Source organism: Balaenoptera physalus, assembly GCF_965194825.1.
Source record: "Balaenoptera physalus genome assembly, chromosome: 9".
NCBI lineage: Eukaryota > Metazoa > Chordata > Mammalia > Artiodactyla > Balaenopteridae > Balaenoptera > Balaenoptera physalus.
The window spans coordinates 24,728,462-24,750,630 of NC_138888.1; the positions used below are offsets into that span (position 1 = coordinate 24,728,462).

The window sequence follows — 22,169 nt, forward strand, 5'->3', positions numbered from 1 at the left end:
TTGAATAAACAGAGAGTAGAATGGTGGTTACCAGGGCCTGGGAGGTAGAGAAAATGAGGAGATGGTCAAGGAATATAAACTTCCAGTTAGAAGATAAATAAGTTCTAGGGATCTAATGTACAACCTTGTGATTATAGATAACAGTACTGTACTATATACTCAAAAGTTGCTAAAAAAGTAGATCTTAAATGTTCTCACCACAAGAAGAAATGGTAATTATGTGACATGATGAAGGTGTTAGCTAAAATTACAGTGGTAATCATATTGCAACACATCAGTGTATTAAATCAACATGGGATACACATTAAAGTTACACAATGTTATATGGCAATTATATCTCAATAAAGTTTAAAAGTTTTGCCTTTATAACAAATAAAATGACTATTAAAATTAATTATTGAAACAAAAGCCAAAAAAAAAAAAAAAAAAAAAGAGTTCTTCTGGGACTTCCAATCCCTGAAAATCCTTGGATTCCAGTTGAGAAATACTGCACTAAGAATCTCTCAGCAATGTGATGTTGGATTCCCTCATCTTTGTATCTTTAGCACCTAGCCCAGCACCTGGGACAGAGTAGGTGTTAATATGCATAAGTTGAATAAATGTTTCTCCTTGTACTGCCCAGTTCAATTCTCTTTTCAGCATATCATGCCAAGTTAGTAACAAATGGATGCGGTCTCTGTTAACAAATCACCTGTTGAGCTGGCCCTGTACCAATCTAATTGATTTCTTTGTTGACACTCTTAGGAGACACTGAGTAAAAAAGAGTGAAGAAAGGCTCTAGTGTATGTTTATAACAAGTTAGAGGAAAAGCTCATTATCTTCAATGAGTAGAAACACCCCTTCCCAATATACACACACTCCAATTCCAAACCTGCCATCTCTGCTAACTCTGGAGATTAAGTCATTATCCAAAAGGCATGTTCTCATCCTCCAGGACAGTTAGTCACTGTCCAAGATGAAAATCCCTGTCCCAAGATGAGGACATATATGCTATGTGTCAGACACTGTACATGGACTGGTTCCATCAATGGCTCTATGTCTCCAGAGAAAGAAACAAAAGTTTACAAATCTAGAAGCAAGTAAGTTGCCCAGGCTTTTTAGCTAGAAGATAGTAAAGGAGGGCTTTGAACCCAAATCTAAGAGCAAAGAGAGTGACAGCATTACCCCTAAAACACTTCATGCAAAGCTGCTTCATTTTATGCCCCCTCAGATGCAGCTCTTGGGGGAACTGTGACATGACCACCATCCCTACAAGGAGGAAGACTTGGTTCCTAAGATCAGCACTGGCACTTCACTCTCATTCCTACCAGGTCAATAGTGAAAGGACAACATAGAAGAGAATGACTATGTCTAATCATAAAGCATCAGAAAGTCAGAAACTTGCTCTTCTGGCTCTTGTCTTATGATTGTTGTGTGGGGGAAGGTAAACTCAGTTGTTAGCCTAATGAGAATGTAGACTTTTGCTGTTCTGGAACTATTTAAAGGCTGCTTTCTGATTTCAGTGGTAAAGTACCTTGAAGTCCTACTTTCAAGTATAAGTGGGAGGGAGTTAGACTGGCACCAAAAAAACCCAAACAAACAAACAATCAAACAAACAAACAAAAAAAACCGAGAAGTTATCAGTCTTCTGGTCAACCTTTATCAGGTAGAAGGAAAGCTTTGAGGCTTACACCAAACTATCTTCGGAGACTCAGTTTCCAAAATTTCATATAATTCACCCTACACAAGTCCCCAGGAGAACTTCCAATACTGAAAAACAGACAACCTAAATTAGAAGGAGGATGATGTAAGCAGGTTCCACTCTGCTCAGTATTTTTAACATTCCTCTTCCTCTTGAGGCTACCTTTCTGTTTCTCAGCATGGATTTGAAGACACTGGAGTGGAGTCAGGTGGTGGAACTCATTAGAAGTTGCAAGTAATTTAAGTACATCAGCAAGAGAAATTGATATTAAAAATAGAAGTTTTCCACACTGAAAATTTAGATTAAAAAAAATGAACTGTATTTAAAAAAAACATTTTTTCCCTGCAATTATTAAAGGGAAGTTGAAATAATAACATGACTTCAAACCATTCTTGCAGACCTGGTATTTCCACTTGTTCTACTGTTTGATCTCCACTGCAGTAAGGAAGCACTTCACAGATGTACTCTTTTCTCCAACAATCTTATTTCCTAGCACTTCCTTCTAATGGATTTCCGCACAACAAATTTATCAAGACATTTTAACACAGGCTGCCTTTCATGTGGTGAGAAGGAGAGACCCTTAAGGAAAGGAGAACAATCAGGAAGCAAATAGATTTATGCTGGAAGCAAGCAAAAGGCAAAGGACAGGAAGAAATTCAGGAGACCTGGATCTGGAGGAGCTCATCAACAGCCAACCACAGAGGCCATAGCTCAATGAGCATGGAGGTCGATAACAACCGCAACCATAGCAACATGGCTCGTCCTTCCCACCGCCAGGCTTCCTTAAACTCATTATGGCATTTCATCTTCACGATAACCTAGGAATAGATACTATCATTATATCTATTTCGTACGTCAGGAAACTGAGGCCTAGATATATTGCCTGCTTGCTTGTGCTCAATAAGTAGAAAGGAGAGACTTAAAACCTAGTCTGAACATTATTTGTATGCTCGGTTGATAACCTTAATACAACAGAAAATTCATCAGTCCCTCAGGTTCACTGATGAACTTAAGGAGTCCATAATTCCTTTGAAACGTACAGGAAATATTATGTGTAGTTTTGCTTTTCAGGAGGAAGTATCTGCAGGCTTTATCAGATTCTCAAACAGGTTCTGTGGTGCAAAATGGGGTCTGTGCTATACAGAGAGTGTTTGGAGGCTAGCTTCTCCCTAGCTGTAGGATTTTGCACTGGCAGTGCATAACCTCTGAATCTTCATTTCAGATTTCTAAGGTCTCTTCCATCTTTAAAATGTTCTGTTATCTTAAATGTCCTAAGGAATAGTCAAGAAGTATGACAAACTTTCCTTCCATCTTTCACGACCCCCTCCCCACCCTACATGCACCCCCCCCAGCTTTAGACTCCTACCCGCTTCTAGATCACCTGTTTTTGTCACTCCCACTATTGGACAAAATATATCCCAACTGCCCCAAGCATTCTTCATAGCCTTTCCAAATACTGGTTATATGATGCATGGAGTATGAGTCAGGCTAGGGGGAAAGGGGGCCTCTTTTTAAGTTTATATGTAACTGTGAGAGCATTCAAGCATGTGCTGGCATGCCAGCCCTGTGTTTAAAAAAAAAAACAAAAAAACAAAACTGTTAGCGATAATGTTTTTCTGTTCAAAAGGGGTTTAGGGCCATCAGAACCCTTGAGAATGGCTTGTGTAATGGGGAAGGGCACACATGCTCGGGGAGATGGGGGGCCCTGTAACCCACAACCATTTCTCCACCTTAAATTTCTGCTACAAAAATGTTCTCCAGCCCCATCCCCTCTGAAGTCAAAAGCTCCGGTTTAAATTCCTTACTTGGAAGGTCATTTATTCCCTCATAGCCAAAAAGCCTGTTTGCTTTTGTCTTCCCACTTGCTTTCAAATGAAAATATCAGACCACAGACCATCTTGCTTCCCCAATTCAAAAATTAATTACATCATGTCCAGGAGTGAAGGTTGTTGAAAGTTATTAATGTAGTAGCTGGGAACACTCTGTACTCCAATAGCTTTTACATTCATGCACAGATGCTTGTTCTCAGCCTGACCTTATCAGTAGTTCTGGATGGTGGGGGGCAAAAACCATGGTCACATGTCATCCACTTTAGTCCCTCACTGTGCTCATTCAAAAGCGCATTGTCAGGTACATTTTTATGATCGTAAAGTGTATTTATTTCCCAGTGTTTGTTGACATCCCCTAGACGCTTTTAGAAGAAGACTTCTTAACCTGCCAATTCCTGCCATTTCTGTCTATCAACCATTATTTCTACTGCCTTGTGTTTCTAATAGACCTTGAAATTAGCACTATGTTTCTGTTTGTCACGTGCGGCATATTCGCCGGCAATAGCACACCAAGTACATCAGCTGGACGATAGACTGCAAGTCATACGTGGCCCAGGTACCTACCCCTGTCACTCTAGGCAGGGCTCCAGCACCGGGCCTGGGAATCACGTGTGTCAGCAAGCTGTTGCTCTGGAAAGAAGAAATAAAGGCCCAATTGTTTGGGACAAGGCTTTGCAGATATGGGGGCAACAGGGAGAGCCTGAAGCACTTTTAGGTAATTTTTTAGAAATAGAGATTTTTTTTTTACCAAATTAAGGCACCAGTCTAGATGCATAATCCCTCCATATCTAGGGTGAGGCAGGAAATGACCAAACATGAACCCATAATTACCCAAGATTCTCTGTGTTCCTACTTAGAGCCCATCCAGACATGGGGACAAGCTTGGGGGCTAAGGCTTTGGGGAAGGGGTGATAGATTGATCCTCCAGCAGAAAATAAGGACAAAAGTATCAGAGCACAGTGTAAAAAACTGAAAATTTTCACACTTGGTCTTTCACCATAGATGGTCCAAGAAGCACTGCTTAGGGTGCTTCAGGAAAGTGTATCTCACAGGCATGGAGGAGACCAGGACAGGATATTATAAAGTATCACCAAAAGTCATCATAGTTAGAAGAACTCAACTGTTACAACGATGGGGCAGGGGCTGACTTTGGGGGCAGATGGACCTGGTTTTAGTTTGGGATCTGTCCTTTGGCGTTGACCTCTAGCAAAGGATTTTACTGCCTGACACACTCGCCCATGTCTGTTTGCTTCATGGCACATTTCTCTGTAAACATGAAATCAGCCTGCTTCACTGGATTCCAAGCTTGAGGGGAGCAGGCACTGTGCCTTTTTTGTTTGTTTGTTTGTTTGCACCATTGTATCCTTAGCACCTGGCATCATCAGTATTTTTAAAAGGGTTAAATAATCAGATGTTCTCTAAATGTCTCTTTTTTCTGTAAAATGGAAATAAGAATGGAAACTGCTTTTAAGTGTTGCAGGAATTAAATGATATAGCACATGTAAAGTCCTCAGAATAATGCCCGGAACATAGAAAACATTCAATAAGCATTAGTTGACATTAATATATAGACCACTAGTTCACAGTCTAGGGGGCTGTCCTCAATTATGTGAATCAACTGAATTTCTGTGCAAATTGTGTATGTACATCTTTCTGAGGAGAGGATCCTTGATATTCAGACTCTCAAATGGGGACTATTACTCCATCCTCCAGAAGAAACTTAGAACAATTGCCATAGAGACTGATAGCAAATATTAGACTGTACAGAATAACCCAGCAGCCTGTTTTACCCAAGGGTCTAGAGACTACAAATTCTAATCTTCACCCAGTCTTGATTTGCTTTAATGCTCAAATCACAGAGCAAGGAACTAAGAACCAGAATACATGGGGTCCCATCCAAGTTCTTTCACTTTGCTAGCGCTATGATCTTGGTTGATTCACCCACCCTCTTATTTTATACACATTTTTTTTGCCCTAGATCAGGCAGAGATAATGCAAAGAAGAAAAACGAACACACAAACAAAAATCCAAAAGACATAAAAATATAGAAGTACATGAAGAATATAGGGTCTGCTGGTCAGAAGATCTCTTGCTCAGAGCGTTCTGTTTCCTAATCTGTAAAATATGTGAGTTAAATTAGATGACATTTAAGATTTCTTCTCTAACTGCTCTCCATAATCCAGAGATTTGAAATATAGCCTCTGTTCTTGGGATTTGTTTTCCGTTTGAGTTTTCACTGTATGAATTTACACCCTTGCCCACATCACGGACACTATTTTTGTTGACCCATTTGCAAAACTGGGGTAGGGGGTGGGAAAGTAAAAGGCATGTTCCGCTCTTTGCTGATTTTAATTTTGTATATTTAACACTGTGGTGGGTACCTAAAAGAACTCAAGAGTTAGTGAAGCCAAAAGTACCAAAATTCTAGCTTAAAATATTTTCCCCATAGGGCGTAGCAGACCACCAATGAGAGAAGATGCATCTTACTCCTACTGGAGCTGTAAATGTACTGCCCTTCTCACCCATCCCCTATGAATCTAAGAGTTTTGCACACCGAGGTGTCAATATCTTTTATTGGCGTGAAGATCCATCTCAGGAAATGTGAGCCTCTGAAGAGTAGAAGGACAAAGAACCAAGTGGAGGATGTCAACTTTCAATGATAGGACACTTGGAAAAGTTCCAACAGGAGGCGTCAAAGGTTCTGAACACCGAAAAAGAGACAGAGACAGAGAGATGGAGACAGAGACCAAGAGAAAGAGAGAGAATAGGGCCCTGCAAGACCATTGGAAGGTAAAGAACCTAAAAAGGGAAATAGAACCATGGCTCTGTCCAGTGGACTGGATTTCTGGAAAATCACCTCTGCAGATCAGCACTGGAGAGCCCACCTAGGCCAGTCTTGAAGAACTGAAAACATAAGCTCATTCTGGCCAGCTGGGCTTTCCAGATAGCATCCAGACTAGTAAATCTCATCACATCCAGATCACTCTCTGGAGTTCTGTTGATTTTCTGTTCATCTAGCTCCTTCTTCAAAGCTTATTATTTGAAGGCACATGGATAAATTTAATATCATCTCAGGTAATGGCACACCCAAGCTTCTCAAACATGAAGACAATTTTCTGCATTCTGCTCTAATTCAATTCCTGTACCATATCTTTGCTGATGGCTCAACTCCACAGTAAGGAAGATTCTATTCTGAAACATAGTTGAGCCTGGAGTGCAATGAAATCGCTTTGCCTGTAACTCACACAGTCTCACTGACCTAATTTCTATAAATAGATGATAAATTCGTCAAGGAAAAACACAGGATCACAATCTAAAAGCAAACTCAGGAAATTATTCATTTCAGACTTTTGCCTCAGGTCAAGTTAAAATTTCAATCATCCTTAAAACACGTCTGCCTGTATTTTTTAATAGAGATTCTGATTAAATAAGATTTCTTGATAACTTCTAATACGTGATCAATTTTTCTGTCATAAGAGTTCTTTTTTATGAATGTAGTAGAAGAGACGAGAACTGTATAAATCTTCTACAATGTAACGAATGTCATTTTACAAATGACAACACTGAGGGCTAGAAAAAATAAATGACTTTCCTGGGGTGACGTATATTCATTCATTCAGCCATTTATTTATTCATTCAACATTCACTCAAAAAATATTTATCAAATGCCTACTCTATCTAGTCACAGTTCTAGATACAGGGATAGAGCAGATTATTAGTTTACTGGGGCTGCCATACAAAATACCGTGAACCACGTGGCTTAAATGACAGAAATGTATTGTCTCACAGTTTTGGAGGCCAGTAGTCCAAGATCAATATGTTAGCAGTGTTGTCTCCTTCTCAGAGCTTTGAGGGAGAAATTGTTTATGCCTCTCTCCTAACTTCTGGTGGTTTAAATGTCTGACATTCCTTGTTTTGTAGAAGCATCACCCAGATTCTCTGCCTTCATCTTCACATGGCATTCTCCCTGTGTGCATGTCCCTGTCCAAATTTCCCCTTTTATAAGGATACCAATCATATTGAATTAGGGCCCACCCTACTTCAGTATGACCTCACATTAATTAATTACATCTGCAACAACCCTATTTTCAAATAAGATCACATTCTGAGGTACTGGCGTTTAGATCTCAACATATAAGTTTTGAAGAACAAAATTAAATTCATAAAAAGCAAAAACAAAACAAAATCCCTGCTACCAAGGAACTAACATTCAAATGACAGGAGATATTGTGTGTGTGTGTGTGTGTGTGTGTGTGTGACAGAGAGAGAAAGAGAGAGATAGTTGGGGGAAGGGAGAGAGAATATCATTTATCACTGAGGTGTTTTTATATTTTATAACAAAAGCCTCTACATAAAATAATGTGGTATTGGCATAAAAACAGACACATAGATCAATGGAACAGAATAAAGAGCCCAGAAATAAACCCACACATACATGGTCAATCAGTTTACGACAAAAGAGCCAAGAATATACAATGGGGAAAGGACAGTCTCTTCAATAAATGGTGCTGGAAAAATTGGACAGCCACATGCAAAAGAATGAAATTTTACCACTGTCTTACATCAATCACAAAAATTAACTTGAAATGGTTTAAAGACTTAAATGCAAGACCTGAAACCGTGTTGATGGGGATGTAGAGAAAAGGGAACATTTGTACACTGCTGTTGGTAATGTAAATTAGTGCAGCCACTATGGAAAACATTATGGACAGTCCTCAAAAAATTTAAAATAGAACTACCATATGATCCAGCAATTCTACTTCTGGGTATGTATTTGAAGAAAATAAAAACACTAATTTGAAAAGATATGTACACCCCCGTGTTCACTGCAGTATTATTTACAATAGCCAAGATATGGAAACAACCTAAGTGTCCATCAGTGGATGAATGAATAAAGAAATTGTGGTATATTTAGCCAATGGAATATTATTCAGTCATAAAAAAGAATGACCTCTTGCCATTTGTGACAACATGAATGGACTTAGAGCATTATGCCAAGTGAAATAAGCCATACAGAGAAAGACAAACACTATATGATCTCTCTTATACATGAAATCTAAAAAACCAAACAAACAACAAAATACAAGCTCATAGACAGAACAGGCAGATTGGTAGCTGCCATGGTAAAGAGTGGGGAATGGGAGAAACGAATGAATTGTTTTTGGCTCTCTTTTTTGTTTAAATAAGTTAAATTTTAAAAACTCACAACGCTCATTTCCTCAGGAACCGCTCCATTTTTAGAATTATTTTTTATGTTGAGCCAAAATCTGACTGTCTGATACTTAAACCTTTGTGCTTTTTGTCTTGTTACACACCAACACCTGTCGCACCTAGACCAACCAACACAGAACAAATCTTAATTTTTCCTCTTCCACGTGACAATTTTAAAACTTTGAAACCAATTAAGAGTTTTTATGCATTTCCTCATTCCCTTCCACTCTCAAATGCAGCCCATGGTCTCCTCAGTATTTACCCGCCTTTAGGTGCACTCTACTTAGTCTGAGATTTTAATAAATACTAGGCCCAGAAAATATGGGTCCATGCATATTTTGAAAAGTTACATGTTCAGTGGAAATATTGCTTATTGTGATGTAGACATTATGTTTCCATTAATCCAGGCTAAAATTAAATTAGTATTATTAGTAATCAGAGTGAAATGTTGGCTTACATTACGCATTCAACAAAAACATACTTTTTCCTTCACTGTTAGACTTCACATTCATCACCTTCATATTTCATCTTAATAATTTTGATCTGGCATTTGCATGTCTTGATATTATTTCTAATCATGACTCCATATCTGTTGCAGTGTGACAGAAAACAGAAGTCCCCAGATTATTCACCATGACTCTGATTGAGTCATTTGATTTCCCTGAACCTTATTTCTGCTCATTGTAAAAAAAAAAAAAAGCGGGGGGGGGAGGGGCAAGAGGGAGAGTTTGGGAGCTAGTGATAAGTCTTCTTTATAGAGCTGTGAGAGAGAATCAAATGTGACAAGCTAAGTGAAAGTATTTTGTAAAATGAGACACACCATGCAAATGTTAGCTTATAGCAGTGATAAGATTGGCTTCTCTTCTTGATTTTGTCCACTGCAGAAGGGATAAGTATGTTTTCTATGTCTTTATAGATTCAAATGTTGAGCAGACTAAGACCAAAATACTAATCAACATGCCTTAGATTTGTTTTCAACCTGTTGTGAATCTATGTAAAGATATTGTGACCCAACCTGTAGATCCTTAGTTCACCTTCGCCTCAAAGATCTTATGAGCCCTGCTGTGTGTCAACACGAAATGGTGCTGTAGTGACTTACCACCAACGGCTTTGAGTCAGACAAACCTGGCTTTGACTCCAGCTCAGTCACTCGCTAGCAATGTGACTTTAATTACTTGCTCTCACTGAACCTCTGTCTTATCTGAAACAAGGGAGATAGAAACATACCTATGCACTGGGACCATTGTGGGACTAAATGAAATAAGGCAAATAGGGTCTGGCTTATAGTTAGTGTTCAAGAAGTGGTTGCTATTTTTATGATATTATTGTGAAAATTAAATTTTCCTAGTCAATCCTCTGATCTTACAGTAGCTCTGTTTCAAAAGCAAGAAAATAAATTAAGCAAGCATAACATGGCATTCTTTACAAACCTATGTTCACTCCTAGTAACCACTACATTCCTTCGTTAATACTCAAAGCCATTAGCTTGAAAGCCCATTCTTGACTTTTTCTGGGATCGCCTCTGAGAATAGTTGACCTATTTATGGATTGTGGAATCTCTCCCTCTTTTTGAAAAATGGACTGAGATTTCCCTTATTTATTCATCTTTTGGTCTCTGCAATACCTCAGTAATTTACTAAGATTAATGCTCAGCTCAATTCACTCATTCAAAAAAATATTTTGAGCATCTCCTATTTGCACCGCACCCCAGTTTTCTCAGTAGGCTGGCGTAAGTCGCATCCAGTGCTGACAACCAAAATTTATTTAAAGCGACCAGGCTTTGCCTTACTGTCTACTTATTTACACAGAGTTACAGTCAACTCCCTCTTTGCATTGTTTGTGAGTGTGCACAAGTCATTTAACACTGAGTCACAATTTCCTCCTCAGTGAAAAGCAGGATAATAATAACTACTGTGACTACCTCCCAGGGTGAAAATACAATGGGACAAGGTGTAAAAAAAAAAAAAAAAAAATTAAATAAATTCCAAGAAAACAAGGAATTCAAAAAATAATTCAAGGTATTATTTGTTCTTATTCTTCCAGCCTGGAGACCACTTTCTTTGCAGCAGAATTTGAAAGCAAAATATAAATTTAATAGTTTTGTTATCTGTTATCATTACACCATCTGCCCCAGGCAGCTTGGTGATCACTTCCTTGTTTTTCTAGTTTCAAACACAGACGAAATTGTCCTTTTGTGGTCTTTAACATTTTCAACAAGCCCAAACTTTATCATTTATTTGTTGTTTATACTTCTATGGTATTCTATATTAAGATACAAATACAATCAGATCCCCCCTCCCCCCCCAAAAAAACAGAAAAAAATGAAAAGACCAAGAACGAAAAGGAAGACATAGATGGGTAAGAAGACCTCGACTATTTATAATCTGTGCAACGGAACATGTACTTAGCTTTACTTTTTGGAAACAGAGCTAAAAAGTAGGACGAACGGGTGGCATAGGAGAAGTTATACTGCATTGTCTGGTTAATAACAGGAAGCATAACAAGAGAAGCACTTCTGTCCTTCCTCTAAACTCTAAACGGGATCACAAAGTTTTACATGAAGAACACAAAACAATCTAATGGAAAGTGTCTTCAACAGCAATTTTACAAAGGAGGAAATATATCCTCCATAGGGTCACTTTTATATACAATCCTTAATAAAAGACAGAGTAGTGTCCAACTGTTATTCTGTGAGGGTCTTCTAGAAAAGAAAAGGTGACATTGTACATGTATGAATGTTCCTATAACTGGCTTGATGCAAGGCTGAACTTTTTAAAATCAAGAGTCATGAATTATGATTGTGCCCACTAAGGTATCTCCCTCATCTGTGTTCCAGTCAGACCTGGACACGTGGCTAGGCTCTGATATACTGAGGTGGAGGCTAGGCTGGAGGCCAAGAACATAGTTTTTCAGTCTTATCGGTGGAATGGAGCACTCCATGATTTAGAAACCTGGTATGCAGGAGGCAATGATCTATTTCAAAAATTAAGGTCTTCTTACTTAAAAGGAGGGCTCTCCCATCACCTTCAGGGAGGTAGTCAGTCAAGCCAAAATCTCTCTCAGAAAATAGTTCAGAATACAGTGAAAACTTTGACCAAGGATTTAAAACCCCATGTTCTACATCACAGAGCAGGATTCGGCAAACTATGGCTCATGGGCCAAGTCCGCTGCCACCTGCTTTTGTTAAAAAAAGCTTTAATGGAACACAGCTACACTCATTAACTTACGAGTTGTCAATGGCTGATTTTGCACTGCAATTGCAGAGTTGGACAGTCACAGCAGAAAACATAAGGCCCACAAAGCCTAAAATATTTACCATCCAGCCCTTTGCAGAAAAAATTTACCAATCCCTGCCAGAGAGCAGAGAGAGAGAATTCAGGATTAGAAGGGGCATGAGGGCCATAGTTACTTACCCATCATCAATTTTCACTATAAAATACCTTAATATAACCCTTATAAACTCTTTTATTTTAAGCATCGCAACACCATGAAGGGCTCCCCCCGCCCACCCTGTGAATTAGCTGCACAATTCACTCCCCAAAAGCTAGCTCAATTCATCTTTAATAGTGATTTCAGTGAAGTAAAAATAGAGACGTGCTCCAACTGCCCTTTTCCTTTTAATTTGAATCTTAATAATTTAATGACACTCTTCTATAAGCTGGATGCATTTCCCCCATTCTAGGGAATAGAAAAATAGACATTCTCTTATAAGCAGACAGTAAGTTTATTACCATGAAGAGAGAGTGCTACAGATCAAGCTTGCTCTGATTAGTACCAAAAAGAAGGGTTACAGATGAACGGTTCTAAAACCAAAGTCATTCTTTTTGGTAGATGTCCCCTTTTGCTTACCTGATTTATAGTTAGTCATCCTGTACAGTTAGTGAGTCAACAGTTCTGCAAATATAAATTTTATAGCTAGTTTATATTACATAAGACATCAGGAAGTTATGTTCCTCAAAGACACAAATTTCATTGATGCTTTACTGATTTTTTTTTTTTTAATCCAGGCTAAAATGATGATTGTTATGCTCAATGTCAAGATCTTTAGGGCCTTGATCACCCATAGCCAGTGCCCTGGGCAGACTGAAATCACATCCTAAAGAGAATGTTGCTGGGGACCTTGCTTTAGAGCCCTTTTTTATATTAACAGCAAGAAAGCTTAGAGACACACTCGTGGCCACCCCTGGTGAGGGAAAAGCCTCACTGAACACGGTGAGTCTAACTCATTCCTGATTTCACTTATTTTTCTGAGTTTCATTTTCCTGTTGTCCTACTTTCCTCACCACTTATTTTTCACTTATTTTATCTTGTGTGGTATTAATAGGTAATCCACCTTAAATCCTTTCTGGAACAAGGCAGGGTGTAAATAAACAAGTAAAAATGAGCTGGCCTGTTGAATAGAGTTATTTACTATTGTCCATCTGAATCCTGAAGAAAAGATCTGCCAAAAATAACTATTTTGTTTTGGCCTGGTAGCTGCTGAGGTTTTCTTTCAAGTAGAAATTGCTCAACAGGCTCAGGGGCTTTCTGTTGCTCCTGTCGGCACGTGATATTAGGACTGTGCGTCCTGAAACAGGAGGATGCTCGCCTTGCCATCTGCTGTGGCAGGAAGGCGGGCAACCCAGTGCCACTGCATCTGCAACAGAGAAAGAGTGAGTGGACAGGGTACTACCAACGTCGTCTCTTCAGTCTCTCTTGAGGAAAGAATTGGCCTTGGTAATTAGCATTGGACTAGTGTTGCACAAGTAGCAAAGAAAATTACATGTATGTTATTGTACTCAATCCTCACAATAATGTGATTAATGTGGTTTATTACACTTTGTTTTCAGTTGAGGGCACTGAGACTTTGAGAAGACAAGTAAGTGGGTAGAGGAACCAAGATTCCCACCTAGTACATGATGCCACATCTTATACTCTTTATTTCTCTGTGCTCTCCCTATCCTTTCAATATATTCCTAATCATTTATCCAGGCATTATAAAGTCTGGAAGGCTGCTATGTGATACGTCAGAGTCAAAAGCTTTAGAGTTAGCCTGAGGTTAAATATCATATATATTTTTTTCATTTTGTAGAAGTTACTTTAGGTCACTGTATTAGGTTTCTAAGGTTGTTATAACAAATTACCACAAATTGGGTGGCTTAGACCATCAGAGATTTGTTCTCTCACAGTTCCAGAGGCCAGAATCCAAAATCAAGTGTCTGCAGGTTCTGAAGGCTCTACGAAGAATCCATTCTTTGCTTCTTCCAGCTCCTAATGGCTCTGGGCATCCCTTGGCTTGTGGACACATCACTCCTGTCTCTCCTTCCACGATCTTGTTGCCTCCTCATCTTCTCTGTGTGTCCATCTTATAAAGATACGTGTGATTGAATTTAGGATCCATTTAGGATAAGCTCCTCCTCTCGAGATCCTTAACTTAATCACATTTTACCAGATAAGGTAATATTCACATGTTCTTGGAATTAGGATGTGGGCATGCATATCTTTTGGGGGGCCACCATGCAGCCTATTAAAGTCACTGAGCCTCATGCCCCCTTCCATAAAAATTAGAATAATAGCACTTATCTGAAGGGAGAAGATTAAATAAGATAATGTAAATAAAAGTGTCCAAAAGAAAACAAGTGCTCGATAAAAGGGTTTCACCTCCTTTTCTCATCAAGAGAGCTGTTAATATAATCACCTTGCTTTTTAGATGATCTCCCTCATTTGTCCCATTGGAATAATCCCCAGCTGTACACTCAAATTCCCTCACTCTTTAGTTTTCTCTTTAGATTCTTTTTCCTAAGAAGCTGTATTCTTTTTCAGGACAAGGAGCAGTACACTTTTTGAATTCTATTTTATCACAAACTAGGACAGTGCTTCTCAGAGCATCTGTAAGTGAGGGATCAGTTGTGTTCTTCTAACTGTATAAATTATTTATTAACAGACTACTCCCACAAATTTATTTCTTCTTGGACACAGCCACGGTGCAGCCACGGCGGCCTGTGGTCTTGGTGTGCTGGCCTCGGACATGAAATCCCCAGAAGTGGTGCAGCCTCTGTGGGCCTGAATCTTCTTCAGTCGCTCCAGGTCTTGACGGAGCTTGTTGTCCAGACCGTTGGCCAGGACCTGTTTTCTATCCTTCACTTCCTTCTGTCTGGGATCTTGCACTGGCGTGGATTCTACATCATGGTGATCACACGCTCTACCTCATCCTAAGTGAGCTCTCCTGCCCTCTTGCTGAGGTCTGTCTGCTTTCCTCAACACCACACAAGCCCATCTTTGCCCCACACCCTTAACTGCCGTGATGGCAAAGGCAATCTTCCGCCGCCCATCGATGTGGGCGTTGAGTACTTGCATTACTAGAGACGTGGTGTGTGGCCCTCCAGTGGAAGAGAGCAAGGGATCAGTTTTAATTTTGAATAGTAAAAATGTTGTGGCGATGGAAATTACTGTAAAAGTTTCCAAAACTTACTTTAAGCTTGTTGCAGACCAACAACAACGTGTGGTACTACTGTGTCTAGGAACTTCATTTTGAGGAACACTGGGCAAGGGGACATATGTGACTTTCGCAGTAGTCTGAACTCCAAGATTCTGGTTACTCCCTCACTACTATTAATCCCCCTCAGAATTTCCATATTGACGTTTACCTCTCTTGTATTCTCCCTTTTTTTTAGAGATTAAAAATGTCAACATTAAAAGTTAAACGCTCATCAAATACTTTAATTTTATCAAAGTTAATTTTCCAAAAGATAGTCTCCCGTTAACTGCAAAGGGTTACTTCATACCAAGATTTAACACCAAAAACATAATATCTATATTTTTCCTCTTCCTAAGTGGTCTGAGGTATATTCTCATGGCAGTATAATTGGTTTATTTCTCTTGTGCCTTTTTGCTTTACCTTTGTTTCCACGTGGAAGTATCCTTAGTTATACACAGCACTATTCTATTTTTCTTCTGCTAGATAAGTTTTTTAATAAAGTATGTCTTTCTCTTGATATTTTTAGCTTGAGTTTTATCCCATCAAATCTTAATGCCCTCAATAACATTATATTCATTTTGTGCTTTAAAACTTCGAGTTATTTTGTCACCTCCTATTCTGTGTTGACATAGATAGTTCTCTAAGGTTGTAATTATTATTCTTAGTGAACTTCTCTGTTATTTGTTGAATGAATGAAAGAATGATAATTACTAAGAACCACCTCCACTATACAGAGCCTTTCTCTGCCATGCCCACTGTCCTTACTACCTACTTGGTAGTCGGTCCTGATTTTTCTCCCTCCCCTTCATCCATTTATCCTCGTTAAATACGTTCTCTACTTTGATCCAGTGCCCTTTTCCATTTTCAGTAGTACATCTTCCTGACATTCCTGTCATGATCCAGAAGACAAATTCTTTCCTTCGGATGCCTTCTATGTAACCAATTATTACCCTCCTTTCTCTTTCAGAGTCACATCCACAAACTGGAAGAAGAGAAAAAAAATCCCACTCAACCCCTAAATGGTTTCACTTCCTTACCTGGTCCTGGAGGTTCACTGAAGATTCCTTATGACTGTAACAGTTTTTCCTACAGGAACCATCGGAGCAGTGGGGATTGGTGAGTTTGGTGATCTTGGCAGGCTCTCTGTCATATCTTGCACCAAGAAGTTAAAGCACATGCACCCATGAATATGCCAGGTTTATACACGGCAACTTCCTCCCAACCAGCAGAGAGTTCATTGTCAAATCGTTACAACATGTTAAGTTTTTCTTCAATTGAGATAACGTAGTTCCATCATTTCTTGAAGGCTTAGGAATCTCTTGGAATTTCTTAGAGGCTGGGATAAAGCATCTCTGCAGTCTAATTTCTTCTTGCTTATCCTCAGCTGTGTCACAGTCCTTCAAGCTACTCCCATTGACAAACCTGGAGTCACTTTACAGTCCCAATGTGTTTCCCCAAGGTAGGCTCTCCCAGGGTAGAGGACAGAATACCATGTGATTCTCCCACATACTCCCTTTCATGGTACATCCCAGAATAAGTACACAGGCAGGCCCTTCCATTTTAAGATAATGTCATTAATCACTATGGGAAACTAGATGGAGATAATGACAACAAATGTGAAAAAGTTACCCAAAATATCAAGATATCTAAGAGTTGTCCTAATAATTTTCCTTGGCATGTAATTACTGACTTCCTTTTTATCTAGTATACTCAGAAACCAGGGTGAGGTCTTGTGAATTTTTAGTGTCTTCTATTATTTAGTGTCTTACATTCTAATATTTGTCCCTGGTGTGAGGCTTCCCAGGTTGACCAATCTGGCATTCGTACAGGGGGCCTATTTTGCAACAAAGATTAGGAATACCTAAAGACTCCTTCTCTGCACCTCAGGATATTTTACTCTGAATTTGCAGAGTAAATTTTCACTCTTCCTGAGAGTCTCCCAGTCTTCCAATCCTGTAAGGCCTTCTTTTCATCTCTCCTATCACCCCAGCAGGAAACAGGCCTTTCTTATTTGCTCCCTGAAGACTCTCTCCACAGGAAGATGCCTGTCCTCCCCTGACTAGTAGTCCTGTCATTCACTATTCTGGGAAGTCTATCTTGTACAGTGCCTGCAGCACACTCACTAGCCAGGTAACATGAGTTTTACTTATGTTAAATGCCTGCACCTTCACCTGCTTTTCTCAGATACAATCTGGGTGCAGCTTCTCTGATCTTGGCCTTTGTGGCTCCCATCATCCTAGTCTTCAATCTTATGTGATCTTCCTTGCCCCAGGGTATCCTCTTTGGCTAACTTCACCGTATTCATGTTTCAGATTCAGTCAATTACAGTAAGAAAGATTGACATCTCTTTACTAGTCAATATCTAGTCCTACTCAGGTCAGGTTGTTGGTTCCACTCATCCCCTAAATTCTCTGAGATGACACACAGGGGTGTCTCATTCTCGGGGAAGCAATTATTTTAGAATCAAAATTCTATTATATGAAAATAATTTCCGCCATTTAAAAATCACTTATTGAGGAACTGTTCTGTGTCCAGCAGCATGCCTGATGCCAGGGATACAAAAATAAAGAAGATGCACGCCCTCACGTAGTTCATAACCTAGTGGGGGTCGGCAGACTTAGAGGAATAATTAGAAAACAACTAGAGCCATGCTCTAATAGAAGGATGCAAATTAAAAAACAAAAACAAAAAGAAGTATGAATATGCCTAATTTCTACATAGATTTGTTGACATAGATATTTCTTCTTCTCTCTCTTCTTGTCTTCCCATCTGGCTTATTTTCTGTGTTATTTCTCCAACACATCCTCCCACAGTGTGGAATATACAGAGGTGTTCCCTGAGCCCTTTCACCTCCTCCTTTTTGAGAGAAATAAGTTACAATTACCTCGAATATCGTTGGTCAACCCCTCAAGCACAAAAGAAACGTATCATCTACCTACCCTGTCACAGATTGCCACTGTCCCTTTGCCTCCAGTATTTCTTGGCTCTCTAGATAAAAGAGTGGTGCTTCTGAATTGGCTGTGGAAGAAACCTCGTTCTTAGTTTTTTTACACCATGGATCACCTTGTAGACTGGCAATGTCCTTCTGCCCTACGTGAGTATCTACAGTAAGTAAGGAGACAGGTAAATTGCTGACACTCCAGGAAACTTCCTCAACTCCAAAACCGAAAGCTTGGGTCTTCCAAAAAGCTTCTAATAAACAATAGACATGGAAACAGCTTTAAGAAAACTTCACCGAATTCTATTGGCACTACAGCCAATCAATGGACTAGTTTTTAAGAATGTGCTACATTTTTATGCTGCATTGCCTAGGCTATCAGTCTTCATAATCACTCTTCTATAGAGAATATTTTGACCAAGTTCCAGTGGTTGAAAGAACCATCTTGGCCTTCTTCTAAAAAGGCTGAGAGCCCAGATGCAGGAAAGAAAATGCTCCCCCACTCCCCACCCCACGCTCAATCTAAATGCCACAGTTTGTAGCAGAGTGACTTGGAAGATGGCAGAGAGACAAGAGACCAGCAGGAGAACTCTTGGTTTTTTTCCAGATGCATACTCTGGTCAAGCGCCCTTCGGCCATCTACATTAGTCTTCTGTCTCCCTCCAGGATCAGCCTTACCCATGAACATTCTATGAACAGGTGGTCACCTATGTCCTATACATTGAAGGCTGTTAAGAAACCTCTGCTGCTCTGAATTGCATCTTCCTTGCCTGCCTCGATTCCTGAAATTCCACCCCTACAGTCATACCTGCAAGTGATGATTAATTCATTAGATTCTTTCCAAGTGATAGCTCTCCAGAGCAGATTGTGTTGAGGGGAAAGTGGAAAGATTATGAAGGTCCAGGGTGCCTGACAGAAGAGGAATTCTCATCATAGAGACAACAGCTCTGAAGGGGAAGCAAGTACCCCCAAAAATAAGTCTGCCCATTTTACAGTTGCACTTAGGGCCAGAACCACTGCCATCCCACCAAGAACTTGTTATGATCTTGTCAATTAAGATTGTTTTATTCAGTGACCTACGAAAGAATCCCAAACTGAAGATCATAGGAGAACTCAAGCTGATTCACGCTTGTTTTACTATACCTGATACAACAGTGCGTGTATGACTTGATTTTCTCCTCACCCTGAACACTTTGACATCGGCTAAAAGTATGGACAGGCTTCTCTGAGCTGTCCATTTGGGGAGGTGGCAGTGGGGGGCAACACAGTGAGAAGGAAAAGACATTCTGCTCATCCTCAAGATTCCTGAAGAGACCAGTTAGCCAAAGGCAATGGCCTTCCCTTCCTCTGGCTGGCAAACCATTGGAAGAATTAGTATTCTCTGTGAAATGTGCCTGTCTAGGTAGGCAGTCATGACAAATATCAAATTAGCATCCTTACCTACTAGAGGCAATAGGTTAAAATGAAAAAGAGTCACATGAATCTTCCCAGCATTGCTACTTATTATGTTTTTGACCCTTGTTTGATCCCCTAACCCCTCTGAGCCTCTTTTTTTTCATCTGTGAAGTAGGGAAAACGATGTTCACCCTTGCAGGGCTGTGGGGAGAATATATATGGAGCCTGGTACACTGCAGGCTTTCAACAAATGCAATTGTTCCCCCATTAGTTTTCTGTTTGAATGGAGCATATAAAATGACACACTATTAAAGTCCTTAATCCCAACTCAGAAAAAGAAGAATCGTTTTTAAAAAATTCTTGCTTGCATTCTGAATATTGTAGTTACACTGTAGTCTACCTCTCCCAAGAAGTTATGTCCCACAAGACCGGAGAATAGATTTGGAGCCCCTATTGCTCAACACAAGCTTTTGATCTGATCTCTGTGCATGAAGGAAAATGCAGTTTTCTTCCACGTGAAATTAAAAAATGGGTTTGTTATGACAAATATTTACTTAGGTTTCCCAAATCAATTATTCTAATTTATTCCAAGAATCACCAACAAATTAATTTATAACATTTTACAACCACTTATTTATTGCTCTAGAAATATCAGAAGAAAAAAAAAAAAAGAGAAGAAAGAAAGCATCCCATCAACTTACTGTGTGAACCTCCAAATAATACTAATGCTTCAGTGATACATTAGAAAAGTATTCCAGACAGTATGCCTGCAAAGTGCCTCCTAAAAAATGGTCTAATTTATACATGCAGCTCAAAGAATGAAAATGTGTGGCTATAATACAAGCCTCTAAGACTTTTTCAAAACAAAAATCTGTAGCCTGGACTCAACAAAATAAAAAGACTTAACAGAAGGCTTCAAATTCCTGAGGTGGGAGTTTTCCATAGATCACAGAAAACCGATCGTGCATAGAAGGGCTGACACAGCAAAAGAGCCTAAGGAAAGGAAGAGACACACAAGGGAGGGATGAAAAAGAAAAGAAAGGGAGAAAAAAGTGTTCCTTTCTCCTTTTTGGCATGTATCACTTCTATGAAAGAATTTCCAAAATGCTCAACCCTAGATGAATATTCAATCAGATAATTTTCAAATCCCAGATAGTAATGGAGTTGGACAAAACAGTGTTTGTTTGGAGCCTCCAATGAGGTATAACAAATTCTTGGTGATTAATGGCATTTATGTGCTTTTGGCCATTAAAAACATTTTCTGCTCTTGAGTCACAACGGAAGCTACAGCTTGAATTTTATTGTTCAATTTGCTTTTTTCTTTCCTGGGTGAGCCAGCACTGGATTTAGGAGTTGAAAGTTTATGGAGTCAGCAGGACCCCAAGGGACTGAAGGCTAAGCTGAGCCAATGAGGATAATGCCAAAGATTATCTACCCTCGGTGAAAATGCAGGATTCAGAAAAGAAAAGGAACAAAGAGGGATTATAAAGACTGACAGTCTGTAACTTAGACGAAATTTCTTGGCTAGGTTGGCAAATTTCCTTTTTTAAAAAACAAACAAACAAAAAATTTCCTGGTTGACAGTTGCTTAAATTCTTCCTTTTTCCATTTTTGGCACACCGTCAAAAAGGCAAACTAGTTTTCTCCCAGAGGACTGGAGAATGAGTGAGTCTTCAGAGAAGAAGCAGCAATGCTTGCTGTGAAAAGCAGAGGGGTGAGCACTAAGGAGCTTCAGGGAGTAGAAAAGACATGAATTTTGCTCAGTAGATGACTGGGTTTGCTGTTGGTGGTGTTTTTTTCCCCTGCATCCTTTAAAGAAGTCCTTTAACTTGGGCCTTGGGCCTTACCTAAACAGGATAATATTTTTGTGATGTTTTTCAAGTACATTTTAGTTACACTTTAAAAAAACCATACTTGTCATTTTTTCCCAGTCCTGGCAGTGAGTGAAAATACAGCAAAATATAAGACCTTCACAGGAACAGCTGACTGTACTGAAATCTAATATGGTTTTTCCAATCTTGTGCATGATTTTCTTTAGCCTCAGTTTTCCCATCTGTAAAATGGAGGGGACTTCTAGGTTCATAAAAGCAACAGGTACAAGGTATCAGGTTGACACAGACTGGAAGCTAAGATTTTTCAGGAATCTTACAAACAAACAAACAAAATCTGAAGGGAGTATTGGATTATATTATTACTGGATTATATTATTACCTCTCCCACCTCGTGGGACTGCCACAATCCAGGAGTTTCTACAAGGTCCACGAGTGAAGGTGTATCTTCTCCCTTTGAGTACTGCTACTGAAAACTTGGGTAGATTCCGCTCTATTTTTCTCTGTGTCCCAATTTCCTGTAAATGATAAAACTGTAAAACAAAAAGTAGTAAGATCCAAATCTTCCTGCTGGGGACTTGATGAAGATGAGTTAGACACTGACAGTCAGGCAAAGATGGAAGGTTCTCCATGACAGAGGCCAAACTAATTCAAAACGAAAATCATCAATTTGAGCGTGCTCACGTTACTTAAAAATCAATGAAGAAACACAGCGAGGGAACCCTGAAGCCGCTTCAGCACCCACACTTTTGCACTCAGCGCTAACTTAGCAGTCTTGAAATATCTTGGCTCTGAAAACCCAGTCAATCATCATTAATAATGATATTTT

General features: G+C 39.4%; 1 long non-coding RNA gene across 3 annotated transcripts in view; it reads right to left on the reverse strand.

Moving 5' to 3' along the window:
- LOC309666955 overlaps window positions 1-22,169 on the reverse strand; it is a 148,288-nt gene that overhangs the window by 7,836 nt on the left and 118,283 nt on the right. For 2 of the 3 annotated variants that reach the window (XR_014267414.1, XR_014267415.1), the window contains exon 2: window positions 21,723-21,873. This is a non-coding gene — a long non-coding RNA (uncharacterized lncRNA). Of the gene's footprint in view, window positions 1-390; window positions 21,874-22,169 lie in introns of those variants that run through there. The other variant, XR_014267416.1, reaches the window with a different exon arrangement.